The sequence below is a fragment of the Cavia porcellus genome, unplaced genomic scaffold (assembly GCF_034190915.1).
Source record: "Cavia porcellus strain 051 isolate PalLab524CR breed Dunkin Hartley unplaced genomic scaffold, mCavPor4.1 scaffold_18, whole genome shotgun sequence".
Classification (NCBI taxonomy): Eukaryota; Metazoa; Chordata; class Mammalia; order Rodentia; family Caviidae; genus Cavia; species Cavia porcellus.
The window spans coordinates 13560275-13577153 of record NW_026947501.1 but is presented as its reverse complement, the minus strand read 5'-3'; the positions used below and the strand labels follow the sequence as shown (position 1 = coordinate 13577153).

The 16879-nt window shown below is 37.8% G+C and overlaps 1 non-coding gene across 1 annotated transcript; it reads left to right on the top strand.

Moving 5' to 3' along the window:
- The first annotated feature begins 8878 nt into the window (after positions 1-8878).
- On the top strand, positions 8879-9003 carry LOC111756089 (U6atac minor spliceosomal RNA). Its single transcript, XR_002790583.1, has one exon. It is a non-coding gene; the product is annotated as a U6atac minor spliceosomal RNA (small nuclear RNA).
- The last annotated feature ends 7876 nt before the right edge of the window (positions 9004-16879 follow it).

The window sequence follows — 16879 nt, the reverse complement described above, 5'->3', positions numbered from 1 at the left end:
TGTTACCATGTATCACTGATAAATAAGACAAACATTTGGGGTGGCAACAAGCTCACCAGGCTAGTGTCCACTGATTGGCTAACTGTGGAAGCCTCATAGGTCAATGAGCTGCCTATAAATATGGGCCATGCGCTGCTTATAAATATCCACACACTGACCAGGACACTGCACCTTGGGATTCCCAAGGGCACTATATATCCAGGGCACTATCAAACCCATCATCACAGACATATCGCCCTATTGGGACACTGTACTACAGGTGCCACCATATTCAACAGGTGCCACCATACTCTACAGGTGGCCTGGTTGCTTTATCTGGTGTCTGTGTTGCTACCAGGACCAGAAGGTACAGATCCAGCCCTCCAGCTTGAAACCCTTGGTGACGCAGGCCCTAAGTGTCACTTGCCAGGCTTTGATGTTGCTCATGGATAAATTTCTCAAATGCTTAACTACACGTAGAAGGAGATACTTGCACCCTCTTGCATGTAGAATCTGTCGTTGATATCCCTGACCACCAGAGGCAGGAAAAGAAGCCTTGCAAGAAATGGGTGTGGAGTTCTCTGCCCTCCAGGCCTTGCAGCAGGAACTGCTCGTGCAGTTCTGTGAGTCCTTGGGACCCACCTGGCTCTGGGTGGCCATAAGCTGTGCTGTGATGGCATTAGTGGTATTATGTCCTTACCTTCATTGCTAGTGGTCTTTGTGGGCATGAGTCTGCCCGATGGGTCATTACAATAAGCACAGTTTCCTAACCTTTGAGGGGGTGGGCTGTGGGAAACCACTTCACATTCCTTCAACCCCCAAAGGGTTGGAGGACCTGTAAGGACACATCCTCACCATTTATCATAGCACACCATAGACACAGTTATATAAGCAAGACTTAGCATAGACAACCATGAATGTGCTTAGGCTGTGACAGTACACAAGAATGTAATGCCTGACAACGGCCAATATATACACTCTGGATAATAAAGATGCTTGCTTCCTGCTGCTACTAATGTTGTTTCTGTGTTGTTTCTTCTCCATGGCGACCTCACCTGCCAGAACCTTTACCTCCCCAACTCTGAGAAAATCTCGTGCCCCAGACACAGGGAACTTCAATACCCAACCAACCCAAAGGCCCTGTGCCCTGTTCCCAGGCACTCATCACATCCTAAATCCCAAATCCCTGGTGGGTACAGCTTTAGAGAAGAGCCTGAGTTGCATTCTTCTGCCCTGGCATCATTTCCTAAGCCCTGTGATGGACATTTGCTTCAAGGCCACATAATGGGGAATCATGATTACCACATATTTTTATATATTTGAATCATTACTTACATTAGGGAAACTATTCGGTATTCACACATGGGAGATTGATTTATTTCACTCATGAGTATGGTCTCAAGCTGCGCCCATTTATTGATAAATATCTCAATGTGATCCTTCTTTATAGCTGAATAATACTCCATTGTATAGAAATACCACAACTTTTTTATCCATTCCTCAGTTGATGGGCACTTGGGTTGTTTCCAAGATCTGGCGATTACAAATTGTGCTGCTATAAACATAGGTGCACATATATCACTGTGGTATGATGCTTTCAGTTCTTCTGGGAATATGCCTAGAAGTGGAATAGCTGGAATAAATGGGATTTCCAGTCCCAACTTTTTGAGAAATCTCCAGACAGACCTCCACAAAGGCTGTACCAGTCTACACTCCCACCAACAGTGCAGGAGAGTTCCTTTTTCCCCACAGCCTCTCCAGCATTTGTTGTTGGTTTTCTTGATCCTGGCCATTCTTTCAGGAGTGAGATGGTATCTCAGTGTGGTTTTAATTTGCATTTCTCTAATGACCAATGATGATGAACATTTTTTCACGTATTTATTTGCCATTTGCAATTCTTCATCTGAGAATTGCGTATTCATCTCAGATGCCCATGTTTGGATTGGATCTTTGAATTTTGGAGGTCTGAGTTTTTTTTAATTCTTTATATGTTTTAGACAAGAGTCCCTTGTCTGAGAGAGAGTTCACTAAAATCTTTTCCCAGTTTGTGGGTTTTCTTTTCACTATGCTGGAGATTTCTTTTGACATGCAGAGACTTTTTAATAAGAAGTGGTCCCAGTTATTGATTCTGGGAAGTATTTCCTGTGTGGTTTGAGTCCTGTTCATGAATTCTCTACCTACTCCTATGTCTCCAAGGTTTCTACCCAATTTGTCTTCCAATAGATTTAGCGTTTCTGTTTTAATATTCAGATCTTTGACCCATTTAGATTTTAATTTAGTACATGGTGATAGACATGGGTCTAGCTTTAGTTTTCGGCAAATGGAGAACCAGTTTTTCCAGCACCATTTATTAAAGAGACTGTAGTTCTTCCAATGAACCTGCTTGGCTCCTTTATCAAAGATAAGGTGGGTGAGTGTGTTTATAGTTGTGCTTGTATCTTCTAATCTATTCCATTGATCTTCGGCTCTGTTTTGATTCCAATACCATGTTGATTTTACTACTGTTGCTTTGTAGTATAACTTCAAGTCAGGGATTGTGATGCCGCCTGCTTTGTCTTTGCTGCTTAGAATTGCCTTTGCGATTCTAGGTCTCTTCTGGTTCCAGATGAAATTTAGGAGTGATTTCTCTAGATCTATAAGGTATGTTGATGGTATTTCTATTGGGATTGCATTGAATCTGTATAATAGTTTTGGGAGAATGGCCATCTTCACAATGTTTGTTCTTCCTATCCATGAGCAAGAGAAGTCTTTCCATTTTCTGAGATCATCCTCAATTTCCTTTTTCAGTGTATTATAATTTTCACTGTATAAGTCTTTCACTTCTTTCGTAAGAGTAATTCCTAAATATTTCATTTTTTTGCTTGCTAATGTGAATAGTCCAGTTTCTCTTATTTCCCTCTCTGTGATTTTGTTGTTCGTGTAAAGGAATGCTATTGATTTCTGAGTATTGATTTTGTATCCAGCCACATTACTGAATTTATTTATTGTATCTAAGAGTCTTTCAATGGAGTTTAGGGGGTCTTCTATGTAGAGTATCATGTCATCTGCAAACAATGATAATTTAACTTCTTCTTTTTGTATCTTTACCCCTTTTATTTCTCTTTCTTGCCCAATTGCTCTGGCTAGTACTCCCAGTACTATATTAAATAGGAGTGGTGATAAAGGACATCCTTGTCTTGTGCCTGATTTTAAAGTAAAGGCTTTCAATTTTTGGCCACTCAGTATGATGCTGGCTGTTGGTTTGTCATAAATGGCCTTTATTATATTGAGGTAAAGACCATCTATTCCAATTTTCTGTAAAGTTTTTATCATGAATAAAAGTTGGACCTTATCGAAGGCTTTTTCTGCATCTATAGAAATGATCATGTGATTCTTATTTTTGGCTTTATTGATATGGTGGATTACATTTATTGATTTGCGTATGTTGAACCATCCTTGCATTCCTGGGATGAATCCCACTTGGTCATGGTGTATAATCTTCTTAATGATTTGCTGGATCCTATTTGCCAATATTTTATTGAGAATTTTTGCATCTGTGTTCATTAGGGAGATCGGTCTATAGTTCTCTTTTTTAGTTGGGTCTTTCTCAGGTTTTGGTACTAGAGTAATATTTGCTTCCAGGAATGACTTAGAAAGGATTGCTTCCCTTTCAATTTCATTGAATAGTTTGAGGAGTGTCGGCATTAGGTCTTCTTTGTATTTCTTGTAGAATTCTGCAGTGAATCCATCTGGGCCTGGGCTCTTCTTGGTGGGTAAGGACTTAATTACATTTTCAATTTCATTAACAGAGATTGGGTTATTCAACAGTTTTATATCCTCTTGATCTACCTTTGGTACTTCATATGCTTCTAAGAATCTGTCTATTTCTTCTGTGTTATCAAACTTTTGAGAGTAGAGGTTTTCGAAATAGGTGTTGATGATCTTCTGTATTTCTATTGGGTCTGTAGTGATTTCACCTTTTTCACTTCTTATTGCATGAATTTGAGCTTTTTCTTCCCTTTTTAAAATAAGGTTGGCTAAGGGCTTATCAATTTTATTTATTCTTTCAAAGAACCAACTCTTTGATTTGTTGATTCTTTGGATTATATTCTTAGTCTCTATTGCATTGATTTCTGCTCTGATTTTTATAATTTCCTCTCTTCTTTTGGCTTTGGGCTTGACTTGCTCTTCTTTTTCTAGCTGTTTGAGGTGTAGCATCAAGTTATTTATTTGTATTCGTTCTGTTTTCCTGATGTGGGAACTCAGTGCAATAAATTTTCCTCTCAGGACGGCTTTCATTGCATCCCACAGATTCTGGTAAATTGTATCTGCATTTTCATTTTCTTTTAGGTATTGTTTAATTTCTTCTGTGACCCACTGATTACTCAAGAGTGTGTTATTTAGTTTCCATGTGTTTGCAGGATTTTTGCAGTATCTTTTATCATTAATTTCTAATTTCAGAGCGCTATGATTCTATAACATGCAAGGGATGATTTCAACTCTTTTGCATTTGTTTAAATATGTTCTGTGAGCTAATATATGGTCTATTTTAGAGAATGATCCATGTACTGCTGAGAAGAATGTGTATTCTGATGTTGTTAGGTGGAACATTCTGTATATGTCTATCAAACCCATTTGTTCACAGGTGTGATTCAGTTCTGTTATTTCTTTGCTCATCTTCTGTCTGGTTGATCTGTTTCTTGGTGTCAATGGCGTATTAAGATCTCCTGTTACAATTGTGTTACTGCTAATTTGAGTTTTCATTTCAGTTAATAATTGTTTTATATAACTGGGTGCTCTGGAGTTTGGTGCATATATATTTAAGATAGTTATCTCTTCCTCTTGGAGTTTTCCCCTTACGAGTATGTAGTGACCTTCTTTGTCCTTTATGGTCATTGTTGGTTTAAAGTTCACGTTGTCTGCAAACAGAATGGCTACTCCTGCCTTTTTTTGGATTCCTGCTGCATGAAGAATTGTTTTCCATCCTTTGACTTTCAGTCTGTGAGTATCCTTCTGGATTAGATGGGTTTCCTGTAAACAGCATATGGTAGGATTTTGTTTCTTGATCCATTCTGCTAGTCTGTTTCTTTTGACTGGTGCATTGAGACCATTTACATTAATGGTTATTACTGTTAAATGCTGGTTTATTGTAGGAATGTTTTCTCTCTGCTGTTGCATCTTTATCTTTCTGTTCTGTTTAATTATTTGCTTTGCTTAGTGGTTTTTTCCTTTGTGTATCTAAACTGTCTTTCAATATTTTTTGCAGGGTTGGTTTGGTGTTCATGAAGTTCTTCAGCTGTTCTTTGTCATGGAAGTATCGTATTTCACCATCTATTTTGAATGATAGTTTTGCAGGATATATCAGTCTAGATTGGAAATCATTTTGCGTTAGGATCTGGAATACTTCACTCCATGCTCTTCTTGACTTTATTGTTTGTGATGAGAAGTCTGCTGTGATTCTGATAGGTTTTCCTTTATAAGTGATCTGTCTTTTCTCTCTGACAGCTTTTAATAATCTATTCTTGTGTTGGATTTCTGGGATGGTGATTATTATATGTCTGGGTGTAGTTTTATTTTGGTTATGACTATTTGGAGTTCTATATGCTTCACTGATCCTGATGTCAGTTTCTGATCTCATGCTTGGGAAATTTTCAGCTATTACTTCTCTAAATATCCTCTTGACGTCCTTTATGTTGTCTCCTTCTTTTTCATTAATCCCTATCATTCTTATGTTATTCTTCTTTGCATCGTCTTGCAGTTGTTGAATTGTTGTTTCCTGATTCCTTGTTATTTTTAAAAGATCTTTCCTTTCCTGTTCACTAGCTGCAATCCTGTCTTCAAGGTCTGAAATTCTATCTTCACTTTCATTAAGGCGGTTTTTACAACTTTCAGTGAAGTTTTTTATTTCCTGTATATCTCTGTGCATCTGCATTATGTATTCTCTTTGTTTCTTATATTGCTCGTCTAGGGATTCTATCTTTTTGTTTAGTTCCTCCAATTTTTTAGCTGTGTTTTCTTTAGATATATTCAGAATCTCTTTCATTTCTTTTATCATTTCTTCTTTTATCTGGGAGATTATTTCAAGTTTGAATTTCTTTAAAGCTTCCTGGAGTTGCTTGTCAATTTCAGTAGCTATTGTGTCCGATTTTGAGGTGGATGGAGTATATTTTCTTCTATATACATTGCTCCTAGGGTTTCTTGAGATGGACTGGAGGTTTGAGGTTGTAATTTGGTCTTTTGTTTTGTCATTTTCCTATATTTCTGTGTTTCAAGTGTTATTTGAAAGCTTCCTCAGGGTCTGTTGAAAATAGCCTTCTATGTTTGCAGCTACTGAGACTCTGGCACCACGCTACCCCAAGGCATTGGGCCTGCAGAACCAATGGCCCTCCTCTGCCTGCTCAGAACTCCACAGTTCCAGACAAGCTGGGCCTCAGGGACACTGTGCGCCCACCTGCCCCTTGGAAGCTCCACAGCTCTTCAATCGCAGCCGGGTTAGGGTACTCACCACAGGCCTCGGTGCCTCAGGAACCTGTGATCCCTCCCTGCTTGCAGAGATATCCACAGTCCTCCAGACACACGGAGAGGCCGATGCAGGCACCGCAGATCCGCCCAGCTCCTCCTCTGCACACTGATGGCTAGGCAAGGCAGTGAAACAGGCTGGGCTCCGGGTATAGTGTGGGCCCGCCCACCCGTCCGAAGCTCAGCAGTTCTCCAAGTGCAGCCGGGATGGGGAGGCGGATGTAGAGGCCTCTAACCCACTACTCCACTTCACTGCACTCGGAAGCCTGGAGGGTCTGGAACAGTCTGAGATTTGGGCAGAGTGTGCTGATCACTCACCACAGGCCGCAGTGCCTCAGGAACCTGCGATCCCTCCCCGCTTGCAGAGATATCCACAGTCCTCCAGACACACGGAGGGGCTGATGCAGGCACCCCAGATCCGTCCAGCTCCTCCTCTGCACACCGATGGCTAGGCCAAGGAATTTCATCTTACGGACTTTTTTGTCCTTAACTCTGTTGAGGATCACAAAATGATACACTGAAACATCTGCTTTCACATGCAGAGCTGAAGAAGCGGCCTCAAGTTCCCGCTGACCTTCCTGATTTTCATCCTCTTCATTTCCTAAAGTGCAAGAAGGATCTTTCCCTGAAGTTCTCCTAAAGACCATGTCCTCCACGCTGGGTACCGTGCGGGCACGCCCACCATTTCAGGCCTCTGGAAGGCTGAGGCAGGTGGATCACGAGTTTGAGTCCTGGCAATGTAGCAAGACCATCTCAAACAACAACGACAACAACAAAAACAGAAATATACCTCCTCCAAAACATTAACACGAATCCTCCAGAAGGTTAACTCCGCAAGAAAGGCATCAGCAGCTAACACCGTACACATAGCTCTCTCAAACTGTGTCCCAGGCTATTGTCTTCTGAGTTTATTCAACTTCCCTAAAATTTATTTAGTTCATTTTCCCTAAAGAAACCCAACTCTGCCCCTTCTTTATGTAGTTCACAATGTTTTCTAAGCTTCAGCTATCTAGACCTGTTTGTTTGTTTGTTTTGATTTTATGTGAAACAGCAGAATAGGTAATTTAGGATATTAACAGAACATTTCCCTATGTCCTATTTATCTTTTAGTTTGCTCCTTTTAAAATTTTTCTCATATAAAAGATGTGATGCTGTATTTGAGATTGTGTGTGTGATTTATTTGACTTAATACCATGTTCTCACATTGCATTTATTTACCTACAAATGCCCAAGTTTTCCTTTCTTTATGGCAGAGTAGTATTCCACTGTGTATAAATACCGCATTGCCTCATCCATTCATCTGTCCATGGACGTATATGCTGTTCCCAGTATCTAGGGGGAATAGCAGGGTCAAATGGAATTTTCACTTTTAGTTTCTTGAGGCAGCTCCACACTGATTTCAATAGTGATTATACTAGTTTATATTTCCACTAAAAATGTAGTAGAATTCCCTTTTCCTCACATCCTCACCAGTATTTGTTATTGTTAGATTTCTCAATGATAGCCACTCCTTCTGGGGTAAAATGATATCTTAGTTTATAGTTATATTCACATTTCTCTAAAGGTTAATGATGTTGAACATTTTTTCATGTATTTGTTGGTAATTTATAATTCTTCTGAGAAGCATCTGTTCATTGATTTTTTTTTTTTTTAGTTTTTTGATTGGGTATTTTGGGGAGCCTATCTTGAGTTCTTCATATAATCTTGATGATAGTCTTTGTCTGAGGAACAGCGGGCAATAATTTTTCCATCTTATAGGTTGTCTCTCCTCCTATAGAATGGTCATTAATTTTTCTGGGAAGAAGCTTTTTAACTTGATATGACCCATTTGCTGATTCTCAATATTATTTCTTGCCTTTATGGTTCTGTTCAGAAAGCCCTTCCCTACCCCTATGTCCTCAAGAGCTGAACCTGTTTTATCTTCCAGCAGATTAAGTGGCTCTGTTTTAACACTCAGATCTTTGGTCTATTTTTTATTTTATTTTAGTAAATTGTGAGATCTGTGGGTCTATACACCATCTTCTCCATGTGGATATTCAGTTTTCCCAATACCGCTCATTAAACAGGCTGTATTTCCCCTCTGGTATGTATTTTTAAGCCAACTAGACCTTTGATCTTCACATTGTGTGTAACTCCCATAAACCTATTTATTAATTTGTACCTTTACTCTTATTGATCTGTCTACTGCCAGTTCACTTATCAGACTCGATAATTAAAGCTCTAAGAGAGAAGGTTACTTTCACCCCTACAACACACATTCTGTATGTATATGAATGATCACATATGCATATACTGGAGAGCCAAATATCCTGAGTTTTAATCTTGAATCCAAACATAGTGAACATATTTTGAAAGTGGACCAAATAGCATATAAATTATGTGAATAAAAACTTGGCTCCTAGTACTGTCGGAAAGGGCAGAAGGTCAGCAGTCCCCTTGACAAGGATGGAAGAGGCCTTGGGCCTGACAACACACATACAGTTAAGGCACTGCCACTTACTTCACGGCATTACGCCCCTGTTTTTAAGGAAACAGGGTAATGGCTAACTCAAGAACAAAACCCCTCTATTCAAAGCAGGAGGCAGGACTGCTAACTACAAAAATTACACGTAACGGGGGTCATGGTAGCGCACACCTATAATCCCAGTACTTGGAAGGCTGAGGCAGAAAAATCTCCAGGAGTTCAAGGCCAGCCTGGGCTAATAGTAAGTCCAAAGCGATTCTGAAATATACGGTTACAAAAAACTGTTTGTAAATGGTTATTTATAAGGCAAACCAGTATTTTGAGCAAGTACTGAAAGCATTATACTGTTCTTGTTCTGCTGCAACAGTGTTTGGTTGTGTAGCTCAGGCTGGCCGTTCTCTTGCGTCGGCCTCCCACATGCTGGGATTCTAGACGTGTGCCACCAGGCGCAGCCACCCCAACAGTACATTTAAAGTGGACTTCAGTGCTGAAAGATTGTTATTATGATTCTAGTGCTAGTCACATAATTTCCAAGATCATCTCTCAAGCGATAAACTGTAATTTGGAAACTGACCTGGACATCAACCTTAACTATGTCTTCAACAACCCAATTAATTTATCGGCAAGACACAATAAAGATTGGATACTGAACTTTTCAAATCTGTCCTCTCTCCTCATCCCTGTGCTGCTACTTGGATTCAGATGCAATATATGCTAAAAACTACATCTTAAATATTTAGGTTTTGATGGTCATGTGATCTCCGTAGCAACTACGCAAATCTGCCATGGTAGTAGGACCCTCACTGTGCAGAAATAGGTAAATTTACCAAAAGTTACCTGCGGGGCTGTATTTGAATAAAACTACAGATGTGCCTTGGTAATGACTGTTCAGACTTACAGCTGAGGCAAGCTGCCCGGACTTAGTCCTGTTTTGTACAGCTCTGTACATCTTTATAGTGCTTCTATGCCCTTTTTGGTACAGTGTATTTTTTACACAGTGTATGATTTTATTTTGTTACATTACAGTACTGTATGTAAGAGTTATGCAAATAAAAGCAATGTCAAGTTGGCAAAAACACTGGGCTCCCAAACCGTTAGAAAAGAGTTTGTTTTTCAGTCTGTTTTCTTTGCTCTTCATTTTGGCCTTATCTAGTTGTTGCAAGTGGCTTCTCCACGTGGAGAATTAAAAATTGAGTAGAGTAAATATGGGGTCACATTTTACAATGATGAAAATTTATTTTGAAGTTCAAGCTTTTATATTTTTATGGTTCTTGCAGAATCAAATCTTATAAAAGGAAGACTCTACACATGACAGGAGATGACTGTCACTGAATCCGAAACCAATTAATATTGAGTATTTATTAAAATAGATTTTGTTCTCCTGTTTAGTTTTGCATTCTTACTAAAGTAAGCTAATAGAGTTAAAATGTACCAAAGTAGGATATAAATCTAGCTTTTAAACAGATGTTTATTTCGTTTGATCTCTTCAGAAATTTTCTTGGTTTGGTATAAGGACCATTTATTATTTTAACTTAGGTGCGTGTGTTTACTAGCTTTAAGGAAGTATAATTTACAGACCATAATATTCACCCATTTTTAGAGCACAATTAAATGAGTTCTAGAGAATTTATGGAATTTACACAATTGTGTAAATGTCACCCAAACCCAATTGCAAAGTTTTTCATTGCCCAGAAAGATCTTTGATACCATCTGCAGTTGTGCCCATACCTATGTCCACTCCCAGGCCAAATGACAACTTTTGAAGGGGGGAAAGTTTTAAAACTAACCCAGCTGCCTTTCTTTATCTGTTTTCAAGTCTACCCAGAGTCAGCAGTCCAGACAAATCAAGCTAATAAATCAAAACCAAAATCCACTTCACAACAAGCTAGGTTCTGAAACTCCGTTCCTCCCCACAGTTAATTATTTGTTTATTTTGTACAAACGGCACTGTTTGGATCTAAAGTGTGCCAGGAGGAGGATCTAAGGCATGAAATTTATCATATTACATTTGTTAGTCTTGTTTATTTCTAATTTTCGTACAATAAAATGATCTAAAATACTTCTTTCAACGTAATTGAAATGTATTGACTTTTTAAAGACATTCATTTTTAAAGATTCTTTTTCAAATTTATTTTTATTTTAAAAGTTTTCTTTGACTAGGTCATTTTTCTTCACACTTTACCAATTTTCACAAATAGTTCACATGTTTTTCAGTTAAAATTTTAAATTTTAAAGCAAAAGGATCTTAATACAAAGAGCTAGGATCGTGTTCTTACCTGCCTGTATATATCCTGGACACTACAGGTGGTTAAAACATGAAGAGACATCTGTCTCTTAAGCCTTCTCAGTCTTGCCAAAGGGGTTAGCCCCGAGTGGCTGCATGGATCTTTAAATTATTAATGAAGTACATGAAAAAAACAATGAAAGCATACAGAATGGGTTACAGACCCTGCATCGGGATGTATCTCCTACTGCTCTCACCTGCTCACAGGTGCTCGAAATGATTTCACTGGACAGTACCATTGTTCTTTCATAGAAGTAAGAATCATCATATTTCTATGTTTATTCATTAACCACCTCATAATACCCAATAAAGAGGTTATATCAGATAGACAACTCTGTGATGAAAGAATTAAAACATTTTATAGTTAAGATGAAGAAATATGAATTGCGTACACTACATAGGATAAGAAAAAGGACCTCATCTTTCTGTAATTAATTAGGACGTTTCCAGGAAGATTAACATCACGCATTTGTCACAGTTTCCTGATGGTCTCAGATATCTTAAAAGTGGATCATGAAATAATAACACACAGTTTTGGTGATATTTAAAGAATAGCAATTTGTAACCAATTCAATAGTAGGAAGTTTATAATATGGTTGTTTTCAATTCAATTCCTTGAGTTTCTAGTATGTGAAAGTCACTGTGCTAGAACTATAGGTAATAGACCTCATAATCAAATGCAAAAAAGTTTTAGCTCAGTTAGTGCTCACTAAAATGTGGTTCTGATCTAGAGCACTGGCTGCACATCTGTGGGATGCGAACTTAAAATCTTGTGAAACTTAGTTACCATTGCTGTCTCACTAGGCTGAACTATCAAGTCTTCAGACGGAGAGGCTCCTCCTCCTCGTGACACTAAAAATAGGAATTTTCCTTCACAGTTTTGAAGCTCAGCAAGGTAAAACTTCCCCATTTTATCTAACTGTGCCAAGTCTGATAAAGTGAGGCACTGAATCCATATGCAGTTTTTAAATGACCCATAGCTGCAGGAATTCCCCAAATCACTGGTACTTCCTTTAGCATACATGAAAGTTGCAGGAAAATGTTAACACTGCAAGGAAGCCTGAGTTCAGAAGAGAGGAGGGGAGGAAGTTAAGACACACAGTCAAGATGTCTCTGAAGGCAAGCACAGACAGCTAGATCAGGTGTACTACCTGGGCTTTTTGATCGTGTCTCTCACACTGCCAGCATTGCTCAGATCACTCTTTTATTCAGGAAACCTTACTTATTAGTAAATAATCTGGCTTATTAGTAACCTTTTTTTTTAAATTACAAATGATTTTACAGAGGATAAGAAGGCTCAAGCCGATCGAGGGGGTTGTGCTCAACGATAGCAAGCAAAATCCTGGGTTCCATCCACAGCAAAGAGGTAAGGAGCAGGGGGCTGGGAGGAGGAGGAAGGGGAGGAGGACATGGTAGGCACAAATTGGTAAAAATTAACTTTGAGATATTTAAGAGAACTGCTTTCTTCTTAACAACTGAAGGCAACTTTACTATTAGTGCACTACTTTTTATTTTTATCTATTAGCATAATTATAAAATGACAAAATGCATTTATCTTTAAAACTTAGAAATTTGTTTCAGACAATGTCTACTTTGATGCTTGCTAGTATCATGTGATGTAAAAAATGCTGTTAGTTGCTTACAGGACAGTCCCTTGCTTTTTCTTGCATGTAAAATCTCAATTTGGGGTATTCCCTCCCCTTCCGTGTGACTCATAGTTAAAGAGCAAAGAGTTCAAGCTAAACATAGTTTATCATTTACCTTACCAATGACTAATTTGAGGTGAATACTGTAACTCATTTCTGGCCAATGAGATATTCTGAAAGACATTCAGGTCAATGAGATTGTCTAAAAGGTTCTAAGGAAAAAGAAAAAGAAAGGAAGGAAGGAGGAAGCCCCACCTCCATCATATGTTGCTATATTTGCATTTGAAAGGGGGGGAATGCCACATCTTGCTACCAGAAGTTCCTAATGGCTGACATAAAATTGTAATGGCCGAGGGTCCTTAGTCATGTTATTAGTCCTGAATTTAAATATCCTAGTAGATGCCTACTCTTAGGTTTTTGTATTATGTGAATTAATACACCTATCTTATTGTTTAAGACTCAAGAGTTTGGGATTATTGCTAGCCAGAATCACAATGATGCACGCGAAATGGTTAAATCACTCACTTAGAGACATGGGAACCAGGCCTTTAAGATTAAGAAACTTCACGGTGTTCACAGGAGTGTGCTGCGATTGTTACTTAACATGCTAAGGATCATATGCCCTCCCTTTAGTGCTACACCGATTTTGTGGAGTAGAAATAGTAAGTAGCTGTGGGGCTGGGACCTTCATTATATAAATAAATTTATGCTTCTACTCTCCTCGGAATGAGACTTTATGGTGGAGGTCACAGGACACCAGGAAGGGAAGGAGCGAGATATGATTGCTACATTTTGAGTATTTGGAGATTTTGTGTAAAGTTCATCTGACACTCATGAGAAATCTGACTCGCTCTGCTCACTTTCCTGTTTCACACACACCTGTATCCCCAGAACCCCAAACACTGTTGAGTCAGATTGGTAATTCAGCTTATTCTGTTTAATAGAGCTTTATTAAACCAAGTGCATCAGGTGAAATCAGTGCTAATAAGAACAATAACTCTGTTTTTCAGATTCAGGGTCAAAAATGGATTCTCCCATTCCTCAGACACTCAACAACTTTAATTAACACGCCTTCTACAAAAATACCCTGTAAGTAGGGATTATTCTCAATCTGTGGAGAGAGAGAGAGAGAGAGAGAGAGAGAGAGAGAGACTGACAAAGAAACAGTAGTCTTGGCTGAGTTATACCTTTACAATGTTATTGGCCACATTGAAACATCATGGTCACCTCTACAAGGAAACTTCTCAGAGAAATATCTATGGCTAGGAGGGTAGCCCCTGAGTAAATTTGATCAATATTTATAACTTTTACTTTGTTTTTTAATGAATTTGTAAATAATATTTGAAACACAATTTCACCATAACTAGAAAACTCCTTTCTAGTATGAAAGAAGAAGAAAATAACCAGGCTTCCCTGATGATAATTACTTAGTGTGGTAATAAAAAATAACAAAAGCCTCAGAGGTCATAATTTCTAGGGTATGCTGCCACTTTACAAAGTTTAATTATCTATGTAATTTGTAATTACCCATTGCATTTAGTATATATATTATAATTATAAAACATTTCTATAGAAATACACATTTAAGCAGAATTTCAAAATAAATGTATTTTATATTAAAAGTACATTAAGACTAAAATCTTATATAAATTATTTGATTGCATTCAAATCAGCAATACACAGAATTATAAAGACAATGTTAAAAATTTACAGATAAATAAGTGATATACAGCATCATAATCAGAAAATACTACATATATTTTATTGGGGGGGAATAGAACTCAGGACCTCACGCTTGCCAGGTAAGTGCTGCACTGCTGAACTATATTCTCAAACTCATACATATATTTTAAAGTGGTAAAAATAGTAATGAAATAGCAAGGTCACACTATGAATGACATTAAACATACAAAATATATAATTTAACTCATGTAAATTCCCATGTGTGAAATAAATTGAAATTCAATGTTAATAAAGGTGAAGGAAAAATAGGTATTAAAAAAACCTTTAAAAATTGAGTAGGTTGTAAATTTGAACCACTGAATTTTTGTGAGCTGAAACCATGTTCTATGTATGCTTACGCCAGTACAAATTCTTTCAAAAGTATTTTTCAAGTGTCAAAAGTTTTAGAGGTACAATGACTCAAACCATAAATGCTGACACTGTGTGAGTCTACAAAAATTACACATGCAGTTTTATATGTAAAAATATACTAGTAAAAACCTACCTAATATGAAATTTGTAAGTTAGTCAATGATACAGTTTTCAAAGAGACATTCAGGAATTCCAAAAGAAATGATAAGTTGAGTAGCTCTCTTTTTAAAAGGAATAACTTTAGACTTCCTAGTGAGATGGAAATGTCCAATTAGATCATTTGGATTCATCAGGACATAAAGAGGTCATCCAGGATGGAGCTGTGTTAGCATAAACATGAAAGTAAAGTAATAGCACTCATTTAGAAAAACTGGAACCTCATAAACATTTACCTCCCATGGATAAACAAATTTCCCATTTTTTCAGAAAATAAGGTAATTTTACTTTTTTGTTGTTTCCGTTTTCACTGCTTTCTGCCCTACCTGGCTTACTGAAATATACCAAAATTCTCTACAAAAAGCTATTCTTGTTTTACCTTGATTGGGAACTAGAAATAGGGAATGTGTCAAAGGACTTCTAACCAACCATGGCAGGCATTAAATGTTTGGAATGTTTTGATCAGGTTTTGGGTAAGAATGTGAATTATGTTTATTCAAATAAGCTTAAATCTCTAAAAGCTTCAGGCCAAGTCTGCCATGACTTTGGCTGGACAATAACGCTCTATTCCTTAATTGAGGTCGAGTTGACCTGAGCCATCTCAAGCCTCCATCCAGGAGCCAGGCCACCATAGATCCAAGACACTGCATCTCAAACTAGGTCTATTCAACCAGGCTTTGTCATTTTTTGCATTGGCATTGGGACACAAAATGCAAAGCACTGGAACCCCTCTCCAAAGGAACAGTGCCAGTATTCATTAGCCATTTTTGGCACCCTAAGAACACTGAATTCATCCTATCTCTCAAGAATATAATTTTAGGACAATCAGCAACATGCAGATTTCTCTAATCCCTTTATTCCTTCAATGCTAGGAGGGTGTTTTGTTTTGGGTGCTTCTGAGATAGGATCTCACTAAGTAGTTCAGGTTGTTTTGAATTCACTACATGCGTCAAGTTGACCTCGAACTTGTGACAGTTCTGTTTCAGCTACCATGACCAGCCTTATCTTCAATGTTTGGTTTGCGTCTTCTTTTCACACACAAAAAATTTTATCTTATTGCCTCTTCTCATTGGCCTACTTTTCCTTGTTAATTTCCTGTATTCGCTCCTAAACTTTGAATTCAGTTGCAAATCATTTTTCTACATTACCTATTCACGTTCTTGCATTCATCCCATGGTGGTGGCTCATCTCCTTGTGCATGTTTATTTGTAATAACCTTTTTATTGAGGTAAAAATTACATTCTCTAGAAGACCCAGATTTTATATGTTCATTTCTGAGAGATGTACAAATGTACATCCAATCAAGATACAGACTATTCCTCTCTTCTCAAAAAATTCTCACAAGGACTTTGTCATTACCCATCTTCCCTCAAATCAAATATTTTTAAATTTCTGCCAGTATAAGTTAGCTTAGCATAATCTACTACTTTGTGTAAATGCAACCACATAGTACGGCTGTTTTGTTTTAGCTGAGCATTATGTTTTTGAGATAGTTGAGAATGTCTGTGGTATTGCTTGTGTTAGTAATTTACTCTTTGTATTGTTAAACACTATTCTAATATATACATATATCACCTAATATTTGGGTTGTTCTGAGATTTTTATTTTAGTAATACATTGTGTATAAATGTTTTGTGAACATATATTTTCATTTTCTCGGATCCAGCGATTGAAGGCCTGCAAATTAACTTTTGACAACAGATTAACAGAAGAGAAGACAAGACTGATTATCTTGTGGGGTCCTCAGGGATAGAGAGC